A 6000-nucleotide genomic window follows, 5' to 3' on the forward strand; every position below is an offset into this window, starting at 1 on the left:
GAAGCTCCCCCAGCTCCACGTCAGCTCCACTTCTGTTTGGGAAATTGAGCCAATCGGCTGCGCCTCTGCGATAACGTATTTAAGAAGGGACGTGGTGACGGGCAGTGGGACTTGTGAGGAGGAGTTGCTGCAGCTGCATGAACACCAAGGTCAGTGGAGGAACGGAGGAAGAAAGGAGGGGGGAGGTGTGCCGGAGCAGAGACCCCCCTGTATCCTGTGGGGAGACGGCAGGGCGGCCCCCCCCGCCACCCATGGAAGATCTACGGTGGAGCAGACATTGATTTATGGCCTGTTGCTCCTGCTCAGTTGATCAAGGTTCTGTGCCCGAAGAAGGCTGGGGTCTCATGGGAAAAGGCAGCCCCACTGCTGTAATTCAAGCCTGGGAGGATTGCAGCATGCGGGGGAGTCCCACGCCGGAGCAGCTTGGGAAGGGCTGCAGCCGTGGGAGGGAATCCAGTCGGAGAAGGTTAGTGACCCATGACGGAGCAGTGTGGGGAACGCTGCGGCCCGTGGGAGGGACTCATGTCGGAGAAAGTTTGTGGAGGACTGTCTCCTGTGAGAGGGGGACCACGATGGAGCAGGAGGAACAAGTTTCGGACACTCCCCTCACCGAAGATAAGGGAAGTGGCAGCGCTGCCTGCACCCCCCATTCCCTGCCCCTGCGCCCCTGGGGGAGGAGGTAGAGATATCGGGAGCAGAGCTGAGCCCGGGAAGAAGGGAGGGGTGGGGGGAAGGTGTTCTCAAGATGTGGCAATGCTTCTCACTGACCTACTCTGTTATGTGTTGTTAGTGTCTGTAATAAATGTATGTTCTTTTTTTCTTCCCCTAACGAGTCTGCCTTTTGCTCGTGATCATAAAAGGGGGATTTTTCCCCATCCCAGTCCTATCTTGAACCCCAAGCCTGGCTCTCTGTCCCTTCTCATTGCCGGAGGGGAAGGGAGAGAGAGCTGCTGCATTGTGGTTGGCTGCCAATCAGGCCTAAACCGCAACAGGAGCCAGGCTTACCAGGGTTTTTTATTAATTTCACACTTGAGGTAAGTGGGCTGCTTCTGGGGTCTCTGACACCTGAGCGACAAGAGCACTGCCCTATTCCAAAATATTGTCTCACTTGAGTCGGAAGACTCTGACTCTCCTCTCTGCAGAGGAGAGAGATATTTGCTCAGCTTTGCTACCCTCCAGACAGGTTTTGCAAAGTGAACAGATTAATCTTTTGAGGAACCTCAAAGGACATCTTAAGCTTCATCCTGCTAACTTTCCAGGGAGAACACCAAGGTAGTTTAGGAGTTTTAATTCCACTGACTTCCAGTGAGACTGCAAAGTCAATCAATTTGAGTCGCATTTTCAAAAGTGCCTAATATTCCTAAGGCTTTACTCGACCACGTTGATAAATGTCCTCCTGTTCATCCTTAAGCAGCAGTTATCATCTGGTAGTGCTCTCAAGACACCCAATTCAGAGAGAAGCCCCTTCTTTTGAACCTCCCAAGTACAGGAGGTCCAGAACAGGTCTGCACAAAACATAACCCCCCAGCATCCAGTTCTAGCTCTTTTTGATTTTCTCCCTGGTATTTCTGTCCTCATACACCTCCACAGTTTGAGCGGGTCATGTATTTTTATTTAAGCTACATTAGAACAGGAAAGGATATGTTGACAGCAACAACACTTCTTCACAGAGAAGGAAGAAACAGGAACACCTAATTCTACCTACATAACTGAAAAGGAGTTTCCAAATTAAATTACTTCTCTTCATTACTCAAATAATTACTTCAATACAGAATCAAAAGATCCAGAAGCCATGGACATCACTAGGTTCATCAAAAGATAACTGAAATTTAGGAAAGAGCACTTTAACAATTAGAGACTGCAGAGATAGGTGCTACAAAGATGCACAGATGATACAATCCCTCCTTTGCAGTTACGAGGCTGCTGCAGTACCTCACATCATCAGAAAGTCCATCACAGGGCACAGAAAGAATTTTAATGCCACCATGGCCTTCACAAAAGGATTCTGTATAGCTCTCACTGCCATAATTAAGGGCTTTTACAAGGTGCTGGTCAACACACCTGCTGGAATTAATAACACCAAAAGGTACTTTCTGCATTGATTAGTAGCATCTCAGTGGCCAGCTTGAATATGGGTTCCATGCCTGAAATTCCTCCTTGGGATGCACATGGAGCAGGCTTTTTTTAGCTTAAAAAAAAAAAATTCTAAAAAACCCCCAACAACTATTGCTGCACTGCCAAGAAATTAAGCAACACCGTCGCAGTGGTTTTTAAAAGCACAAACCCACAGCCTTCTGCTCCCTCTGGTGACAGCACAGCGTAGTGCAATGGAATGCACAGACGGATATTAAAGCTTCCTAAAAGCACCGTGCATACCCGGTGCAAAAGAAGAAAGCAATTTCTATGCAAGCTCTAAAAAGCTAAATCAAAGCAAGCAGAAAGAACTGGATTGGACAGAACGAGATAAGCAAAATGGAAGAATCCAATTTCTCTGTCTTAAGTAAATGCCACTTCTGTTAGAGCTGACCAGACAGCCTCACATGAGCAGCCTAGCAACTCTCCTGTTCCCAGCACTCTTAGCTTTCTCCTCAAGGGAGCTACAATCTAAAGTGGCCATTGAAGTAAGCGCAGGTCCCAGCCCAGGAAGGCTCCCTGCTGCTGTGAGCAGAGCTCACCCCATCACTGCTCATTTTGCACTTACTCAGAGGCTCATTTCACAAGACTCATGTAAATCAGTAAATGCAGCTGGACAGAAAGCTGAGATTTTCTCTCTCATGTTCCTTGGACCTGTAATCCCTTGGGTACAACAGCAGCCTCCAAGTGATGGGCAACTTTCTGTTGTTAGCTCCGAGGAGTTAAGGACAGTGACAGCCTTAAATCAGAATCTAAACACTTTTTGTGTGTGTTTACTAGTTTCCTGTTTTCTTGTTACTAAAATGATGAGCATACAAAGAAAATCATGTACTGCAATTCAATTTTCCTACCTCTCCCACCAAAAGTAATTCAATCTTTGAAGTGTTGAAAGAGGCTGAGGGGTCATTACCTTTCTCCAGGGTGCTGCAAAGGGCCAGAGCAGGCAGCTCTCCCTGAAGATAATGTAAAATCCAGTACAAGGAGTCAGGGCATACCAATTTGTTTTTCAATCTATTTTATTTCAGTTCATAGCATCAGTGCAGACAGATAACAGAGGAAAATATGCAATACTTTGACTAAATGTAGGATTCCACAGTCTCCAAAGGCAGCAGACTATACCGCTCAAAAGACATGCAACACTTTGACTATCTCTCTCCACTGATGCTCTGAATGGAAATATAATGGATCGAAAAACTAATAGGTATGCTCCAACTCTTAACAACAAGATTTCCATTGTTCTTCAAAGCGAGGGCTGCTGTCTATCCCTCCTGGAATAGGGCTGCCCCAAAAAGAGAATGAAATCACACAGTGGAAAACCAGCACAAACCCAAAGCAACAGCCAACGTTTGCTCCAGTCACTGCTCATCCATGTCTGACTTTGCCCAAGAACAGTGAAAGTGCTATTTTACAGGTTCCCATAATATCCTCAAAAAACAAAAGTTGGACACTAGAACTCCTTTTTGTCAGGTAGGTTTACATCAGAGAAGATTGAGTGCTGCAAATTATTAGTGGCTTAAAAAAAAAAACAAGCCCAAAGAAACAAACCCAAACAACAACAACAAAAAAAAAAAAAAAAAACCCACCCCACTACTTTGACCAGCTTTTGCAATCCATTTTGCTGTCAGCAAAAGTGCAGAAGACATTTGTTCGTACACCCAAGACCAGACAAGGCACAATGTACCCGTAAGGTGCCTTGATCCAAAGGATTCTTGAAGAACATGGGGAAAAAAAAAAAAAAAAAGCTTTAAAATTACACTTCTCAAGAATGGTCAACCCAAAACAGGGACTGATTCCCTCAGACTTGTTAGTAAAGTACATAGAATTACCCTGAATCTATCGAGACTGAAAGCCAGGAGGCACCTAGACTTCCACCACTGTCACCTCTTGCTTCAGGCCAGCAGAGAAGCACCACCATAGCTCTGAAACTCCAAAAGGACCTACAATAACTCTTCAAATGTGAGTGCAGCTGCTTTAAAACAGAGAAGGATGCAGCAATGTAAAAGCTTACCATTTACCCCAGGAAGCCAACTCACTTCCTCCATCTCCTGGAAGACTTCTATAACTGCTGAGCTGCAGTCTGGGCAACAATGGGCACATTTTTCAGCACCTTCTTTAAGCGGTATGTTGTGGCAGGTAATTCAAAATATACTGGAAGGAGAGATGAAACAAGAGCAAATGAGCAGGGCACAGAGGCTGGGGTGGCCAGCTGAGAGAGAACCTCCATTCTGGTCCATACTCCAACAGGCTGTTCCTGTATCACCCAGTCCTTGTACCAGGGTGTGAAACCCAAATTCCTCCTCAAACACAGGACACTTAGTACATCTTAACCAAAAACCTGCAGAATCATTCTGCCTTATGTCATATCTGGGCCAATAAACCAGTTGTGCCAGCCTTCCTTCCCACCATAGGAGCAGAAATTATCCCTGAGACTCACCTACAAGCCTGTCCCTCTCTGGAGGAGGTGGGTTTTACTGACCAGGACCCATCACAGCACATTTCTGTAACACATCTAACCCAACCTGGGAACAGGCTGCTACAGAGAGGGGCAGCTCTGCTCCTCCCTTCTCCCTGCTCCTCTGCAGCAGCTTTATCAAGCTGGTGATTACAAGAAACTGGATCAGACCGCTGATTTCTCTGCTTAATGCAAACCTGTTAATTTGTACCTTGATGGGTCAGTCTTCTAACTGATCATCTCAATGAAGAGAGATGAATAGTGGTCCAAAGCAAATGAGAGGAATCTATAACAAAAGGCACGGAAGAGCAAGGTAACTCCCTTCCTTGTGTATCTAACATACTTTCTAGGAGGTTCACAGCTTCTGCCCAAGCCAGGGACACTGCTCGAAGAGCCTCTAAAAGGCACCTAATGAAAAATATCTCTGAGGGGTTAGCAGTGCCCAGCTGACAGGCTCTAGCTCACCAGTAGAGCCAAAATTCTGGTGGAAGCATCTTTGCTTTTAAGGGTAGGTTACAAAAGGAAAGACCCCTGTCCTATTTTCCACAGCAGGGATGTAATCAACCAGCTCCCTTCAGCAGCAGGGCCACGTGTAGTGTTTTAAAGGAGAGCGACAGCAGTCCTTCCATTTTTTGGCCACCCGTGGAGCATCTTATCAAACACACCTTGCTTTAACACAGCACTCCCGTGGGGGATCCACGGCCCGGCCAGACGGTAGGCAAGGGCAGCCCGCGGACTCCCTTCAGCCTCCCTGCCCAGCTGCAAGGGCTCTGCGTCCCCCTCCCCGGGCCGAGGCCCCGGCGCGGCGGGGGAGGCAGGAGATGGGGGGGCTGCCAGCTGAGACCCTCCGAGACACCCATACCGGGGGGGGGGGGTGGGGTGGGCCCGGCCGCCCCCGGGCCCGGCCCGGCCGGCGCCACCGTCGCCATGTTTACCTTTATTGGGAGCGGCGCGGCGGACACGAGGCGCGGCGGCAGCGGCCGCCACCGCGGGAACAATAAAGCTTCAACAACGACAACACCCCCCCCCGCGGCACTGGGCTGCGCGCCGCCATGTTGAAGCGGCAGCGGGCCGGGTCCCGCGGCACGTGATGGAGGGGCGGCCGGGCATGCGCAGTTGTGCTTGTCGCGGGGCCCGTCCCCCCCACCCCCCGGCGGGCCGCGCTGAGGGAGCGGAGGGCCCCGCCGGGCCTCCCCCCTGCCCCGCCGCTCCCTGCGCCCCCAGAGCCCCCCCGGTTAATCAGAAATCCTCCTCCTGGGGTGCAGCCGCCGCCCGTTTCCGGAGGAGTGCGGCTGCGGCGGTGGCGGGCAGTTGGCGAGCAGCCCAGCGGTGGTGGTGCAAGGGGCCCGCCGGGCTGAGGCGGGGGGGTGGTCCCAGGCAGGAGCGAAGTCTGCTTCTGGATCTGAGCTGGGCAA

The 6000-nt window shown here is 49.8% G+C and overlaps 1 protein-coding gene across 6 annotated transcripts in view; it reads right to left on the reverse strand.

Moving 5' to 3' along the window:
- The window catches only part of ZBTB40 (zinc finger and BTB domain containing 40), a 47510-nt gene extending 41855 nt beyond the window's left edge, over positions 1 to 5655 (reverse strand). For all 6 annotated transcript variants that reach the window (XR_006165485.1, XM_042794300.1, XM_042794302.1 and 3 more), the window contains exons 1-2: positions 5521 to 5655; positions 4142 to 4281 (exon numbers count right to left, since the gene is read on the reverse strand). The gene's annotated coding sequence lies outside the window, so the exon portion shown is untranslated. The remainder of the gene's footprint in view (positions 1 to 4141; positions 4282 to 5520) is intronic.
- Positions 5656 to 6000: the final 345 nt, after the last annotated feature.

Source organism: Tyto alba, unplaced genomic scaffold (genome assembly GCF_018691265.1).
Source record: "Tyto alba isolate M040663 unplaced genomic scaffold, T.alba_DEE_v4.0 Super-Scaffold_20000042, whole genome shotgun sequence".
In the NCBI taxonomy this organism is placed as follows: Eukaryota; Metazoa; Chordata; class Aves; order Strigiformes; family Tytonidae; genus Tyto; species Tyto alba.